This window comes from Paramisgurnus dabryanus, chromosome 6 (assembly GCF_030506205.2).
Source record: "Paramisgurnus dabryanus chromosome 6, PD_genome_1.1, whole genome shotgun sequence".
In the NCBI taxonomy this organism is placed as follows: domain Eukaryota; kingdom Metazoa; phylum Chordata; class Actinopteri; order Cypriniformes; family Cobitidae; genus Paramisgurnus; species Paramisgurnus dabryanus.
In genome coordinates this window covers 2715236-2733956 of record NC_133342.1, presented here as the reverse complement: position 1 = coordinate 2733956, position 18721 = coordinate 2715236, and positions in this window count along the sequence as shown.

Genomic DNA, 18721 nt, shown 5'->3' with positions numbered 1-18721 from the left:
ATAAATAAATGTAGAAATACAAAAAATAGCACAAATAAACTGATTAATGAGATTAAATAATTCACCCAATAATTTAACTTTTCATGACCAAATGTATAGATTTTTGTATTTATTTTTTACATTTCTATGTTTATTTATCTATTTTCTTATCACTTATTTATTTATATTCAAAGTTATTTTAGTCCTCCACAACTGCATGTTACTGCAGCCAAATACCTTTTTTAATTTAACATTAATTCTAATGGGCTATGGTACACTCAAATGCACAACTACATTAAAACACCAAATATTTTAAAAGTTTTTCTTCACTCAAAAATGACAGGCAGCATTTCCATAAACAAATCATGGAAGAATCATGTTTGAAAGTTTGTGAAATATAATGCATGTAAGAAATACATATTACATTTCCTCTTAACCTGTTCCTTAAAGCATAATGACACCTTATTTTTTGGAATAAACCAGTACCTTTGTTGAAAGTTTCTCCCAGTCAGTCATGGAGTTACTATAACACAGTGATTACAAAATTAGCTGTTTATTTTCATTGAATTTGTGGCATTTATTATACTTCATGCACAAAAAAAAAGAGAATTTAGGAGTATTACCATAATAATTTTAATGGCCCTATGAAAGGTATAAAACACACAAGCAAAGGATGTCATGTCCTGTAATTCTTTCATGTGTAACAATAGTTGACTGTAAAGTAATAGGACTGTTATGATAAAAAATATGATTTCTGACATGGTTATATAAGAAATGATTAAGATGCCTAAAACGTATTGATTACTGTCATGTATCATGCTTTTGAAGTTCTTTGTGAATAAAATCACAACATCAAGACTGACAATTAAGTTTTAACATAACAACACAATATCTACAGAGACTTCCATGCTTTCACTCTGACTACAAAACTATAGTACATTAAAACAAAAATACTAAAAATATAAAAAATGAAGTATAGAAAATATATGAAATACAGAAAAGGTACAAACATTGCATGTTTTACAGGTGCTTTCCAAAAAAGAAACACAGTTCCTTGGAATGTTAAAGAATTTAATAAGAACATAACTACAACATCCAGCTGGGTTTCCTTGCAAACGTGCAAAGGAATCTGATGTGTTTTTTATTTATTTTTTGAATTTTGAAAAGATTTGCCTATATAGATTTCATTTCATCTCCATCCACAGCTTCAAAAACGTCAGCTCTCTAGTTTACTGTTAGTTATTAAACTGTAGATTTAGTCCAAAAACAAAGGCCTTAAAACAGAGAGAGAGAGAGAGAGAGAGAGAGAGAGAGAGAGAGAGAGAGAGAGAGACAGATATTAATTTATAATCAAGGCAAAGCACTGTAAGTAGTTGTAACGGGCCACCATTCGTCAAACTTTTATGACCCCCTCCCCCACCCGTTGACAGGTCGTGTTTTATGACCCCTTTGACAGGGGGGCGGGACCATCAATCAAAATCTGTACAAGTTGTCAACTTTAGACAGAAAGTATTTAATGGTTTTATGGCCGGTCATTTAGAGTGATTGTTTTTCCTGAGTGTGTTTTATGTCACGCGTATGCTGTCATTAAACATGACAGGTTGTGTTTGTGACATTTGCTGTCTATCACCCCTCCCTTTTCGACCCGCGCGCGTCTCACCACTGCGTGTCACACGCAGTGATGTATATATATTTAAGTATATATATATATATGTGATTAGATGTAACTGGTTAAGCTTAAAGCCGATATTTTCTATCGAACTAGTCTATTTTCTGTTCAGACACAAAGTTTCTGATGCTGATATTATGTCAGTGTGTGTTTGTGTGGGGGTCGTGTGATGTAATCTTTGAAAGTTTATGACCGAACCTTTATTGGGGAGCAACAAGAGATCTCCCGGACTCAGTTTGGATGGAGCAGAGCTGTTATACTCAAGTCTATTTGTATGTATGTGTTTCGCTGTGTTCGTTTCATTATTTTGTCTGATTATTTAAAAACTAAAAATTCGATCTCTGGTCTTGCAGCGAAATTGTCTAAACTGGTATTTACTATTCCTGGTAAATCGCGGAGAAGAGAGGAATGAACAAAAAAGTCAGACCGAGACTAGAACCACCAGCAGCGTAACAAGGAAATCTTGGAGCAAAGAGACGTTGATTGGATCGTGTTGTCCGGTGTGTATTTATTTAATCCTGTTACAATAGATTTAAACAACCTGGTTTGATTTAATATTTTCTAATAACATGTGTTATCTGTTTTAAAGGTTTGGATATCAGCGGCAAAGCGAACGTTGTGTGTACTATTGCAAAAATATATATAGCGGATCTCCACGGTACGTTTATGTTGCATAAGAAAAAAGTTGTTTTATTTAGATATTTGTCCTAATAACTTGTTTTTATCTGTTTACAGGTTAGGATACAGACCACAACGCTTTGGACGTATCTTTAAAAAAGAGAAAAATCAGAGACTTTTTGGATTTTGTCTGGGGACATTTTAAACATTTTGTGGCAAATTGGATTTAAAACATTTCGGATACTGGATACCTAGTTTGATTTGTCCACAGAGCTTGTTTAAGACGTTTTCACCGCATTTTAGGGTTTATTTTTAATTAAAGGCTTCTTAAAACATGTGTGAAAATGTGTATATTATACAATGAGTCTTATATTGTCTGCTCTGACAAAAATAAATTATTATTTTAGATTTTAGATCAATTGACTGTGTGTGTTTTATGTCAAGCGTATGCTGTTATGTTTAATGACGGCTCGTGTGTGACAGCTTGTGTTTTGGCATTTGATGTCAGATCTCACACTTCGTCCATCCTTATTCACAAGCCCTGCATTCTTTCACAGGGGTGCGTGTTGTAAAGCGACTAAAGATTTCTAAAACTCAACGTTGGTAAAATAATTACCCATTACGGTATCAAAAAAAGTAAATGTTTATTTTAGATTTAGACAAATCATGAACAATGCTACGATTAAAACTTTTGTTTGTAACATCACAAGTTATTTAATTAAATATTCCGTATACGTGTATAGTTTAAGCAATGACCTGAGCCATATCCTTCGGCGCCATCAATACTACAATATTTAGACGATAGTCTAAACTAAATAAAATTTTAAACGGTTTCAGGAACTCCGTGAATCTTTTCATAACCTGCTCTATAGTTTCACGCGTATTAAAGATCCGGCGGTGCCTGACAAAGCGCAGGGTGTGTGTTCATATATACCGTTTTAAATTAACCTTAATAAAATGTAATTCTGTCCACTATGGCAAAATAGGGGGTTTATTTTAGATTTAGGGGATTCTTTAACCAAGGCTCTGATTAAGACATATGTATAAGGTGGATGCTACACATTGGTGGTGGTTGAGGAGATTCCCCCATTCATATGTAAAGCGCTTTGAGCACTGGAAAAGCGCTATATAAATGTAACTAATAAATAAATAAGTGCACCGATGGTGTCAGAGAACTTACATATGACGGTAATAAACTTTTTAAAAAAAAATTTAAGACGTCTTCACCTCATTTTAGGGTTTATTTTTAATTAAAGGCTTCTTAAAACATGTGTGAACATGCGTATATTATACAAAGAGTCTTATATTGTCTGCTCTGACACAAATAAATTATTATTTTAGATTTTAGGACAAATGACTGCGTGTATCTTATAAATACAACTTGATAATACGTTTGTTTTGTCAAGACACTTCTTTAACGTCACACAAGAATAAAATATTTTAGTTGTAAATGGTTAACCTTAAATGTACTATGATCTATTTAACTATAAGCTATATTTTTCTGATAAGCCTTAAACAGAAGCTGCTCTGTGAGCGTCTGGGTGTTTGCGATAATTCACATTAGGTGGCTGTTTGTAAACTATTGTCTTTTAAAACCGCCGTGGTAATGTGTAATATGGTAACTCTGTCAAAAAGTAAAAGGTTTATTTTAGATCACAACCTATTTATGGCAAACAATGCAGTATCTAAAAGTTTGTAACAACACAATTTTATTTAATGAAATATTCAGCATGGGTATACCAATGAACTGTACCAAAACCACCGTGGGGGCCGCCAATAACACATTCTTTAGACTAAAGGCTTTTTATTTTAAACTAAATAAAATCTTAATCTTTTCAAGCACAATATTCTGTTCACACCATTAGATTGCGGTTCTGCGCTTACAATAGAGAACATAAGCGGATGTGTGTTCATATCCATACGTTAAGAAACTTTTTTAAACGATTAAAGACATTGTCAATTCATCTTATGGGTTTGTTTTAAATTAATGACATCTTAAAACCAACTGGGGATATGTGTTTATTACACAATAAAATGTAATTCTGACCGGTCTGACAAAATAAGGGTTAATTTTAGATTTAGGGAATTCTTTAATAAAGTCTCTGATTAAAACACATGAATGCGCGAACCACCGTTGCCAGAGAACGTACGCTGAAGCGCTCTTATGGCGTTAAGAACCTTTTTAATGTTTAAGACATTTTGACCCCATTTCCTGGTTTTGTGTCCGCTGTGGATCCCAACCTCTATGTGTTTATTATACAACAAATGCAATTCTGTCAGCATTTCTAGTTTTAGAACGCCTCTGATTTAAACATGAGGGTTTTAAAATGAAACGGCCATGTGACTTTTATGACAAAAGCTATTCGATCTTAATTTTTTTGTTTTAACATCCAAACGTTTTTATACACAATCCATAATTAAACATCTAGGTGTGTATGAGTAAGTTTACATCTAATGTCACATGAGTGTGTGCATCCAGTCTGTGTGTGTGTGTGTGTGTGTGTGTGTGTGTGTGTGTGTTTATGAGCCCTGTGTCTTTGCAAGGTGTGTGTGCGTGTGTGTGTGTGTGTGTGGGTGTGTGTGTGTGTGTGTTTGCATGGGGTTCTATGAGGTCTCTGTTTGTTACTAAAGTTTTGATATTAAGTCTGTGTCCTCATTGACAATAAGTAAGGGTTTTTAGATTAAGGCTTCATTACACAGATACTGATTAAATCATGTTATCCATTATTTGCAATTTAAAGAAACTTAAAAGGTTTAAGACATTTTATCTCACATTGTGGTGTTGTTTTTTAATGAATGTAACCTTAAACCCATCTGTTATCCATTTAGGGAACAATAAAATGTTTGCAAATATTATTTATCAAAGTTGACGATGTTATAAGCCAGGATGTCACTAACGTGACAACAAACATTTCTTTAAAGACAAAACATTTAACAAAATTGCCATGGCTTACAGAGACACACTAGACTTTTTTTTGTGTGTGTGTGTGTGTGTGTGTGTGTGGTTTTGTTAAACACGATTGTGTGCAACCATTAAACTATCTATATCAACAACACCAGATAGGATGTACCTCTACATAACAATAAAATCATGTACATATATTAATTAGGTAAACACTTAACACTTATTTAAAAAATAAAAATATACTATTCGAACATCCTAACCTGATATAGGCTAGATGTTGTGGAAATGAAGGACTCAAATGCAGGAAATAGCAGATAAATGTTCTCAGTTTAATGAAGCTGGCCACAGGCAAAATAACGGCATCAACACAAACTCAGAAAAACAGAAAAATATCCAGATGGCTGGCAAAGGGTCAACTTAAAGGTCCTCTGTGGCAGAGCAAAAACAGAAGTGGCAGCAAGGGTTCACAGGGCAGCCGGTCAAGGTGAAGGCGAGGCAGGAGGCAGACGAACACCCCTCACAGGTACCTCTTAAGCACCACACTCGCCAGAGTTCTGAAATTGCACACGATAAAGGATGCAGGGTAATTCCAATGAAATAGCAGACAGTACTGATGACAAGATACTTAGACAGGACACGACACGACAGGACAGAGAACGGTATCTTTGGCGTAACAGCTCAGCTTGTGCAACACGTACACACCGAATTAACAATCTGACAATAAGACAAAGGCAGAGCAGGGTAGATAAAGCCAAAGCTAATGAGAGGAGATGAGACACAGGTGGAGAGAGGAGAGAGTGGAAACAGCTGCGGCTGTGGGTAATGAGAGCGGCTAATGCGTGGGTGAATGTGTGTGTATGTGTAAAAGAATGTAGAGAAAGAGAGAGAAAGAAGCTAGGTCATAACAGTGCCCCCCCACTAAGGAGCGCCCCCTGGCGCTCCCAAGGGGGAAGCCCGGCGAGACCGGAGGAAATCATCAATGAGCGAAGGATCCAGGACGTCCCGGGGGGAAACCCAACTCCTCTCCTCAGGACCATATCCCTCCCAATCGACCAAGTACTGATGCCCACGCCCCCGACGACGCATGTCCAAAATCTTGCGGACTCTGTAAACGGGTGACCCCTCGATACGAATAGCGGAAAGCGCGGAGCGAGGGGACGAGCGGGTGGCAGGCTTAATGCACGAGACATGAAAAACGGGATGTACCCGGCGAAGATTAGACGGGAGACGGAGCTTGACAGCGACAGGATTAATAATCTTAGTGATGGGAAAAGGTCCAATAAATCGAGGAGCCAACTTACGAGATTCAAACTGGAGAGGTAAATTAGCTGTGGATAACCACACTCTCTGACCCGGCAAATAGCGGGGGCTTTTAATCCGACGTTTATTGGCTGTAATGCACATGCGTCTACGTGAGCGACAAAGAGCGGATCTTACCCTTCTCCAGGTTCGTTTACACCGAGAAATAAATGTCTGAACGCTCGGGCATCTAGAATCAACCTCTTGTGATGAGAATAAAGGAGGCTGGTACCCGAGACAGCACTGAAACGGAGACAGTCCCGTGGCAGAGGATGGGAGCGAGTTATGGGCATACTCTGCCCACGGGAGCTGCTCAGACCAAGATAATGGGTTACGGAATGCGAGACTACGTAAGAGCCGGCCAATGATCTGGTTGGCTCGTTCAGCTTGGCCACAAGTTTGGGGGTGAAAGCCCGACGAGAGATTGGCAGTGGCACCAATGAGGCGACAAAACTCTCTCCAGAATAGGGAGGAAAATTGTGGTCCTCTGTCAGAAACTACTTCAGAGGGTAGACCATGTAATTTGAATACGTGATTGACAACTATCTGGGCGGTCTCCTTGGCAGAGGGGAGTTTAGTGAGCGGTATAAAGTGTGCAGACTTTGAAAACCGATCAACCACCGTCAAAATGACCGTGTTACCATCTGACGGGGGAAGACCGGTGATAAAGTCGAGCGCGATGTGAGACCATGGGCGAGTGGGTACGGGTAACGGACGAAGCAGACCTGCTGGCGGGGCATTACCAGCCTTAGTCTGAGCACAAACGGCACACAAAGCAATAAAACGGCGAGCATCGCGATCTAAGGTAGACCACCAAAAACGCTGGCGGATCGCCGCAAGTGTGCCCCGAACACCGGGATGAGCAGATAATTTAGAAGCGTGTCCCCATTGGAGGACAGCCAAGCGTGTGGGCACCGGAACAAAGAGTAAGCCTTTAGGGCAATCTCGTGGCACAGCAACACGAGATAATGAGCGCTTAACCTGTCCCTCGATTCCCCACCCCGCGGCCCCCACCACGACACCTGGAGAAATAATTTCCTTCTGTGACGTGGAGGGGGTCGTGGAATCAAAGAGCCGAGACAATGCATCCGGTTTTACGTTCTTAGAACCGGGGCGGTAAGAGATTGAAAAATCAAAGCGCGTGAAAAATAATGCCCAACGAGCCTGACGCGCATTCAATCTCTTAGCGGAGCGGATATATTCTAAATTACGATGGTCGGTCCAGACAATAAAGGGAATTGAAGAGCCCTCCAACCAATGTCGCCACTCGCCGAGCGCTAAGCGTATGGCGAGCAGCTCCCGGTTGCCGACATCGTAATTACGTTCCGCAGGCGAAAGACGATGGGAATAATAGGCGCACGGGTGGATCTTTCCATCAGCGGCCGATCGCTGTGAAAGAACAGCACCCACCCCTACCTCAGACGCATCAACCTCGACGATGAACTGTCTAGTGACATCAGGTGTAATAAGAATAGGTGCGGTAGTGAAAAGAGACTTTAAATGATCAAAAGCCCTTTGAGCGGATTCCGACCATTCAAAGCGTGACTTGACAGATGTTAGAGCGGTGAGAGGGGCGGCTACCTGACTAAAGTTTCGGATAAAGCGGCGATAAAAATTTGCAAAACCAATGAAGCGTTGTAACGAGACGCGAGAGTTGGGAGCTGGCCAATCTGCCACCGCTTGAACCTTAGAAGGATCCATACTAATCCCCTCTGCCGAGATTACTGAACCCAGAAACGTGACCGAAGGTGCGTGAAACGAACACTTTTCTGCCTTGACAAATAGTCGGTTCTCACGTAAACGTTGAAGCACACGGCGTACATGCTGGACATGAACCTGGAGAGACGGGGAGAAAATTAGTATGTCGTCAATATAGACAAACACAAAAATGTTAAGCATGTCGCGGAGAACATCATTGACTAGAGCCTGAAACACGGAGGGGGCGTTGACTAGACCGAAAGGGAGGACCCGATATTCAAAATGACCGAGGGGCGTGTTAAAGGCGGTCTTCCACTCGTCTCCCTCCTTGATACGCACCAAATGGTATGCGTTGCGGAGGTCGAGCTTGGTAAAAATCTTAGCTCCCTGCAAGATCTCGAAGGCTGAAGACATCAATGGCAAAGGATAGCGATTCTTAATAGTGATGTCATTCAGCCCTCGATAATCTATGCAGGGACGGAGCGATCCGTCCTTCTTCTTAACGAAGAAGAACCCCGCACCAGCGGGAGAAGACGACGGAACAATGGTACCCGCACTAAGTGAATCAGAAAGATAATTCTTTAGCGCCTCCCGTTCAGGAGCCGACAGAGAATAGAGTCTACCCCTAGGGGGCGTGGTCCCCGGCAAGAGATCGATAGCGTAGTCATATGGACGATGAGGAGGAAGAGAGGTGGCCCGTGAACGACTGAAAACCTCCCGCAGATCGTGATATTCCTCCGGGACTCCAGACAAATCACCAGGCTCTTCCTGAAACACAGAAACAGAAGAGACAGGAGGAACAGCAGATACTAAACACTCAACATGACAAGACAATCCCCAAGACACAACTGAACCCTTAGACCAATCAATATGAGGACTATGGCGTTTAAGCCAAGGATGACCCAGGACAATGGGGGTAAAAGGAGAACGAAAAATCAAAAAAGAAATTGTCTCTCTATGGTTACCAGAAACGGTGAGAGTCAATGGAACAGTCTCTTTCTGAACCCTGGGCAGGGAACTGCCGTCTAAGGCAAATAAAGGAGTACTGTCACTTAAATGCATGAGGGGAATACCTTGTTGTAGAGCCCAGTCCTCATCAATAAAATTTCCCTCTGCCCCAGAGTCGATTAAGGCAGAACTGGCAACCGATGAGGCGGACCAATGTAGCATGACTGGGAGTGACGTGCAAGATCTGGAAGGGATTCTCCGTGTGATGGCGCTCGCCAGTAACCCTCCGCCTACCGACGAGCGCTGGCCTTTTACTGGGCACGTAGAAACAAAGTGATTAGCAGCGGCACAGTACATGCACAACCGGTTCGCGATCCTTCTCTCTCGCTCCTTAGGAGAGATGCGTAGACCTCCCAACTGCATGGGCTCGGGCTCAGCACCAGCAGTTACGGGAACAGCCACGACAGAGGAAGTGGAGGGGAAAGACGTATCCAAGCGACAGGCTCTGCGTCGCAACTCAAATCGCTTCTCGACCCGAATAGCAAGGGCAATGAGGTCATCAAGCGAAGCGGGGACCTCCCTAATGAAAATCTCCTCCCTGATCTCCGGATTTAGACCCTCCAGGAAACGGGCGATGAGAGCTGGCTCATTCCAGCCACAGGTAGTAGAGAGAGTGCGAAACTCTATGGAGAAATCTGGAACCGAGCTCCTGCCCTGACGAAGGACGGATAACTGACGCGAAGCCTCGGCGCCGTGAGCAGAACGGTCAAAGACCCGGATCATCTCCTCCTTGAACTGTGCGAAGCTGAGGACGCAATCCGAATCCGCCTGCCAGTTGGCCGTACCCCATTCACGGGCGCGGCCAGCGAGGAGAGAGATGACATAAGCGACCCTCGCCTGTTCTCTGGCATAAGTCACCGGCTGAAGGGAGAAAACCACCTCACACTGGGTCAGGAAGGCACGGCACTGAGTGGGCTCACCCGAATAGACCGGAGGGTTGTTAATCCGCGGCTCCGGCGGAACATGAGTGTCTGGAGAAGAGACCCGCGGCTGGCGGATATGATGGACCTGCTGCGAGAGGTCAGACATCTGGGCAGCGAGCGTCTCAACCGCATGTCTGGCAGCGGTGATGTCCTCCTCGTGTCGTCCTAGAAGGGCGCCCTGCTGCTCGACGGCTGCCTGGAACGGGCCGGCTGCTTGGAAAGGGCTGCTACCCGCTGAGTCCATAACTGGTCAGATTGTTCTGTTGTGGAAATGAAGGACTCAAATGCAGGAAATAGCAGATAAATGTTCTCAGTTTAATGAAGCTGGCCACAGGCAAAATAACGGCATCAACACAAACTCAGAAAAACAGAAAAATATCCAGATGGCTGGCAAAGGGTCAACTTAAAGGTCCTCTGTGGCAGAGCAAAAACAGAAGTGGCAGCAAGGGTTCACAGGGCAGCCGGTCAAGGTGAAGGCGAGGCAGGAGGCAGACGAACACCCCTCACAGGTACCTCTTAAGCACCACACTCGCCAGAGTTCTGAAATTGCACACGATAAAGGATGCAGGGTAATTCCAATGAAATAGCAGACAGTACTGATGACAAGATACTTAGACAGGACACGACACGACACGACAGGACAGAGAACGGTATCTTTGGCGTAACAGCTCAGCTTGTGCAACACGTACACACCGAATTAACAATCTGACAATAAGACAAAGGCAGAGCAGGGTAGATAAAGCCAAAGCTAATGAGAGGAGATGAGACACAGGTGGAGAGAGGAGAGAGTGGAAACAGCTGCGGCTGTGGGTAATGAGAGCGGCTAATGCGTGGGTGAATGTGTGTGTATGTGTAAAAGAATGTAGAGAAAGAGAGAGAAAGAAGCTAGGTCATAACACTAGATTAGGTTTTAAGGTCAATCAGCGTCTTTAGCTTTACGACTTACAGCACAAAACCCCCCAATGACAGGAGCAATGACAGGATTTTTATGAAGTGGAGCAGACCCTTGGTTTGCCTGAGGGGTTAGGTTCAACTTAGGTTAACATCTATCAGTGCATAATAAGCAAACATGAAATTATATTTTACATATGGTTTGTTACTGGTGTTATTAGGTTCGCGTATTTTTTCTGAAACAAACTTTTCTTGTCAAACTTAGTTAGGATACACACTTTTGTCGCCTCAAACACCTGATCAAAGTTTTTCTTCGCTAGCGTCAACTAATGTCTGAGATTTTTGTAAATTCATCAGATGTTTCTTACTTGTGTATTTTCTTAAACAAACTTTTCTTTTCAATCTTAGACAGTCTTCATACGTTTGTCTTTCGATAAGTTGTTCATAGTTTTTATGTGGTAGTGTCAACTTATGTCTGAGATTTTGTAAACTCATCAGATTTCTTAGTTGTATATGCACAGTCAATATTATACTTATAACAGTCGTCTTGTTTTCTTTTGTACGTGACAACATATATCTGTGATTGTTTTATGAACACAGATGGTTTCATTTCTGTAGTTTATGTAACACCTTGTCAAACTCTTAAAGGTGGTACTAACTGTTTAAAACAACAATGCAAAGTGTTTTAGATTTACTTGATAAATCTTTTACATCAAAACAAACTAGGATAGCAATATGTTTGAATCTGTAACAGGTGATACCACCAATAGCGGGTTGTACATAACAAAGTATGCAAAATAATAAAGATTGATTAGGTTTTTTATTTAGTAAACCTTTTAACATAAAGTGTAGAGTCTTTTGTATGTAACAACAAAGATGCGATGAAACAACGCAAAACAAGAGAGGCTGTGTTTGTTAAACCACATATAAATTAAGATGCATACATCTACAAATGGGCAATGTTTGAAATAGTTTGGCCGTATAGCCTATAAATTCGGGACCAATAGATTAAAAACATTGCCCATTTGTAGATGTATGCATCTTAATTTATATGTGGTTTAACAAACACAGCCTCTCTTGTTTTGCGTTGTTTCATCGCATCTTTGTTGTTACATACAAAAGACTCTACACTTTATGTTAAAAGGTTTACTAAATAAAAAACCTAATCAATCTTTATTATTTTGCATACTTTGTTATGTACAACCCGCTATTGGTGGTATCACCTGTTACAGATTCAAACATATTGCTATCCTAGTTTGTTTTGATGTAAAAGATTTATCAAGTAAATCTAAAACACTTTGCATTGTTGTTTTAAACAGTTAGTACCACCTTTAAGAGTTTGACAAGGTGTTACATAAACTACAGAAATGAAACCATCTGTGTTCATAAAACAATCACAGATATATGTTGTCACGTACAAAAGAAAACAAGACGACTGTTATAAGTATAATATTGACTGTGCATATACAACTAAGAAATCTGATGAGTTTACAAAATCTCTGTCATTAGTTGACACTAGCGAAGAAATTTTTTTTGAACGAGTGTATGAATAGACAAAAGTGTGTAGCCTAGCTAAGTTTGAAAAGCAAATGTTTGTTTAAGAAATACATGTGTAAGTATCATCTGCTGAATTTACAAAATCTCAGTCATTAGTTGCCACTAACAAATAAAAACTATGAACAACTTATGAAAAGACAAACGTATGAACTCTGCCTAAGTTTGCAAAGCAACATGTTTGTTTAAGAAATACACACGTATGACCATCTGTTGAATTTACAAAATCTCAGACATCAGTTGACACTAGCTACGAGAAACTTTGAACAAATGTATGTAGAGACAAAAGTATGATGACTACCTAAGTTTGAAAAGCATAAATTTGTTTCAGAAAATACACATGTAAGAACATCTGATGAATTTACAAATCTCAGACATGAGTTGACACTAGCGAAGAAAAAACTTTGATCAAGTGTTTGAGTCGACAAAAGTGTGTATCCTAACTAAGATTGAAAAGAAAAGTTTGTTTAAGAAAATACACAAGTAAGAAACATCTGATGAAATTTACAAAATCCCAGACATTAGTTGACACTAGCGAAGAAAAAACTTTGATCAAGTGTTTGAGGCGACAAAAGTGTGTATCCTAACTAAGTTTGAAAAACAAAAAAAAATGTTTGTTTAAGAAAATATACACGTAAGAAACATCTGATGAATTTACAAAATCTCAGACATAAGTTGACACTACCACATAAAAACTATGAACAACTTATCGAAAGACAAACGTATGAAGACTGTCTAAGATTGAAAAGAAAAGTTTGTTTAAGAAAATACACAAGTAAGAAACATCTGATGAATTTACAAAAATCTCAGACATTAGTTGACGCTAGCGAAGAAAAACTTTGATGAGGTGTTTGAGGCGACAAAAGTGTGTATCCTAACTAAGTTTGAAAAGAAAAGTTTGTTTCAGAAAAAATACGCGAACCTAGCAACATCAGTAACAAACCATATGTAAAATATAATTTCATGTTTGCTTATTATGCACTGATAGATGTTAACCTAAGTTGAACCTAACCCCTCAGGCAAACCAAGGGTCTGCTCCACTTCATAAAAATCCTGTCATTGCTCCTGTCATTGGGGGGTTTTGTGCTGTAAGTCGTAAAGCTAAAGACGCTGATTGACCTTAAAACCTAATCTAGCCTATATCAGGTTAGGATGTTCGAATAGTATATTTTTATTTTTTAAATAAGTGTTAAGTGTTTACCTAATTAATATATGTACATGATTTTATTGTTATGTAGAGGTACATCCTATCTGGTGTTGTTGATATAGATAGTTTAATGGTTGCACACAATCGTGTTTAACAAAACCACACACACACACACACACACACACACACACACACACACACACACACACAAAAAAAGTCTAGTGTGTCTCTGTAAGCCATGGCAATTTTGTTAAATGTTTTGTCTTTAAAGAAATGTTTGTTGTCACGTTAGTGACATCCTGGCTTATAACATCGTCAACTTTGATAAATAATATTTGCAAACATTTTATTGTTCCCTAAATGGATAACAGATGGGTTTAAGGTTACATTCATTAAAAAACAACACCACAATGTGAGATAAAATGTCTTAAACCTTTTAAGTTTCTTTAAATTGCAAATAATGGATAACATGATTTAATCAGTATCTGTGTAATGAAGCCTAAATCTAAAAACCCTTACTTATTGTCAATGAGGACACAGACTTAATATCAAAACTTTAGTAACAAACAGAGACCTCATAGAACCCCATGCAAACACACACACACACACACACACCCACACACGCACACACACCTTGCAAAGACACAGGGCTCATAAACACACACACACACACACACACACACACACACACACACAGACTGGATGCACACACTCATGTGACATTAGATGTAAACTTACTCATACACACCTAGATGTTTAATTATGGATTGTGTATAAAAACGTTTGGATGTTAAAACAAAAAAATTAAGATCGAATAGCTTTTGTCATAAAAGTCACATGGCCGTTTCATTTTAAAACCCTCATGTTTAAATCAGAGGCGTTCTAAAACTAGAAATGCTGACAGAATTGCATTTGTTGTATAATAAACACATAGAGGTTGGGATCCACAGCGGACACAAAACCAGGAAATGGGGTCAAAATGTCTTAAACATTAAAAAGGTTCTTAACGCCATAAGAGCGCTTCAGCGTACGTTCTCTGGCAACGGTGGTTCGCGCATTCATGTGTTTTAATCAGAGACTTTATTAAAGAATTCCCTAAATCTAAAATTAACCCTTATTTTGTCAGACCGGTCAGAATTACATTTTATTGTGTAATAAACACATATCCCCAGTTGGTTTTAAGATGTCATTAATTTAAAACAAACCCATAAGATGAATTGACAATGTCTTTAATCGTTTAAAAAAGTTTCTTAACGTATGGATATGAACACACATCCGCTTATGTTCTCTATTGTAAGCGCAGGACCGCAATCTAATGGTGTGAACAGAATATTGTGCTTGAAAAGATTAAGATTTTATTTAGTTTAAAATAAAAAGCCTTTAGTCTAAAGAATGTGTTATTGGCGGCCCCCACGGTGGTTTTGGTACAGTTCATTGGTATACCCATGCTGAATATTTCATTAAATAAAATTGTGTTGTTACAAACTTTTAGATACTGCATTGTTTGCCATAAATAGGTTGTGATCTAAAATAAACCTTTTACTTTTTGACAGAGTTACCATATTACACATTACCACGGCGGTTTTAAAAGACAATAGTTTACAAACAGCCACCTAATGTGAATTATCGCAAACACCCAGACGCTCACAGAGCAGCTTATGTTTAAGGCTTATCAGAAAAATATAGCTTATAGTTAAATAGATCATAGTACATTTAAGGTTAACCATTTACAACTAAAATATTTTATTCTTGTGTGACGTTAAAGAAGTGTCTTGACAAAACAAACGTATTATCAAGTTGTATTTATAAGATACACGCAGTCATTTGTCCTAAAATCTAAAATAATAATTTATTTGTGTCAGAGCAGACAATATAAGACTCTTTGTATAATATACGCATGTTCACACATGTTTTAAGAAGCCTTTAATTAAAAATAAACCCTAAAATGAGGTGAAGACGTCTTAAATTTTTTTTTAAAAAGTTTATTACCGTCATATGTAAGTTCTCTGACACCATCGGTGCACTTATTTATTTATTAGTTACATTTATATAGCGCTTTTCCAGTGCTCAAAGCGCTTTACATATGAATGGGGGAATCTCCTCAACCACCACCAATGTGTAGCATCCACCTTATACATATGTCTTAATCAGAGCCTTGGTTAAAGAATCCCCTAAATCTAAAATAAACCCCCTATTTTGCCATAGTGGACAGAATTACATTTTATTAAGGTTAATTTAAAACGGTATATATGAACACACACCCTGCGCTTTGTCAGGCACCGCCGGATCTTTAATACGCGTGAAACTATAGAGCAGGTTATGAAAAGATTCACGGAGTTCCTGAAACCGTTTAAAATTTTATTTAGTTTAGACTATCGTCTAAATATTGTAGTATTGATGGCGCCGAAGGATATGGCTCAGGTCATTGCTTAAACTATACACGTATACGGAATATTTAATTAAATAACTTGTGATGTTACAAACAAAAGTTTTAATCGTAGCATTGTTCATGATTTGTCTAAATCTAAAATAAACATTTACTTTTTTTGATACCGTAATGGGGAATTATTTTACCAACGTTGAGTTTTAGAAATCTTTAGTCGCTTTACAACACGCACCCCTGTGAAAGAATGCAGGGCTTGTGAATAAGGATGGACGAAGTGTGAGATCTGACATCAAATGCCAAAACACAAGCTGTCACACACGAGCCGTCATTAAACATAACAGCATACGCTTGACATAAAACACACACAGTCAATTGATCTAAAATCTAAAATAATAATTTATTTTTGTCAGAGCAGACAATATAAGACTCATTGTATAATATACACATTTTCACACATGTTTTAAGAAGCCTTTAATTAAAAATAAACCCTAAAATGCGGTGAAAACGTCTTAAACAAGCTCTGTGGACAAATCAAACTAGGTATCCAGTATCCGAAATGTTTTAAATCCAATTTGCCACAAAATGTTTAAAATGTCCCCAGACAAAATCCAAAAAGTCTCTGATTTTTCTCTTTTTTAAAGATACGTCCAAAGCGTTGTGGTCTGTATCCTAACCTGTAAACAGATAACACATGTTATTAGAAAATATTAAATCAAACCAGGTTGTTTAAATCTATTGTAACAGGATTAAATAAATACACACCGGACAACACGATCCAATCAACGTCTCTTTGCTCCAAGATTTCCTTGTTACGCTGCTGGTGGTTCTAGTCTCGGTCTGACTTTTTTGTTCATTCCTCTCTTCTCCGCGATTTACCAGGAATAGTAAATACCAGTTTAGACAATTTCGCTGCAAGACCAGAGATCGAATTTTTAGTTTTTAAATAATCAGACAAAATAATGAAACGAACACAGCGAAACACATACATACCAATAGACTTGAGTATAACAGCTCTGCTCCATCCAAACTGAGTCCGGGAGATCTCTTGTTGCTCCCCAATAAAGGTTCGGTCATAAACTTTCAAAGATTACATCACACGACCCCCACACAAACACACACTGACATAATATCAGCATCAGAAACTTTGTGTCTGAACAGAAAATAGACTAGTTCGATAGAAAATATCGGCTTTAAGCTTAACCAGTTACATCTAATCACATATATATATATATATATATATATATATATATATATATATATATATGATTAGTGATTGCCTTAAAATAAACTTTTAATGTTGCAAAACTGTAGATTCAACAACACACACCCGCAGTGTGACACGCAGTGGTGAGACGCGCGCGGGTCGAAAAGGGAGGGGTGATAGACAGCAAATGTCACAAACACAACCTGTCATGTTTAATGACAGCATACGCGTGACATAAAACACACTCAGGAAAAACAATCACTCTAAATGACCGGCCATAAAACCATTAAATACTTTCTGTCTAAAGTTGACAACTTGTACAGATTTTGATTGATGGTCCCGCCCCCCTGTCAAAGGGGTCATAAAACACGACCTGTCAACGGGTGGGGGAGGGGGTCATAAAAGTTTGACGAATGGTGGCCCGTTACAACTACTACTGTAGCCATAATAATTAGTGTACTGTACTGTATAAGTGCCTTAATACAAATACAAAAGCAAATTCCTTTATTTAGAATTGTGCACAGTTACTAACAACCTTATAACAGTAAATCTTTAGCATATCACAGGCATATCAAAAAACTTAGGTAAGACTAACTTACCTTTTCCAAGTCTCCTCAGCAAAACCCTGACAATTCACAGAAATCATCACATGTTGGTTGCAGCTCAGAATACGCTCGCTATGCAGTGTGCATTTTTGAGATGGCTTGATACATCTAAACCTACAAAACAACGCAGAAAGCTACTGAGCTCTTCACAAACCTGACAGACAGCAGACTACTACTTTATATGATTTGCATAACATTTTGGTGGAAAAAGCAGAAATAATAAGTTGCTCACTAATAAATGTGCCAAGAAGAGTCAAAATGGCAAGAATAAATAAGTAAAAATTACTTTTGCACCTCACACAAAGCTATTATAAAACTTCTGCTTTACATGAAGAAAGAAGAAATGGCAGAGAACTACACAATTGTTAAATAATAGAGTAGAATATATTGTGAATTTTATTGTCCTCATAAATAAATTAAAGTCTAATAAAACGATGTAAACTTTTTTTCTAAATAAGAAAAAATATATATGAGCACATAATACATTTGCAAAAATACCACAAACAAAATTGTAAAAAAAAACAGAGAAACTGTAGTAACATGATTAAGTGCACACGCCTACAAAAATGTCTTTAACATTCCAGTTGGATCATTTTAATAAAAGCTATATTAACAGAATTAACTAAACCCTAATCCAAACTAATGTTAGCAGTCTTTCCGTAAGCAAGTCAACAGGGCATCAGTGGCAAGGAACCGAAACTCCACTTGTGGAGAAAAACCCTTATGACAAACCAGGCTTAGCTGGGAGGGCCGGTTTTCCTCTGTTACACATTATATGTACAACTGTAGAAGAACTGGAGTACCACAGGCTTATGGATCACTGATATGACAAGGT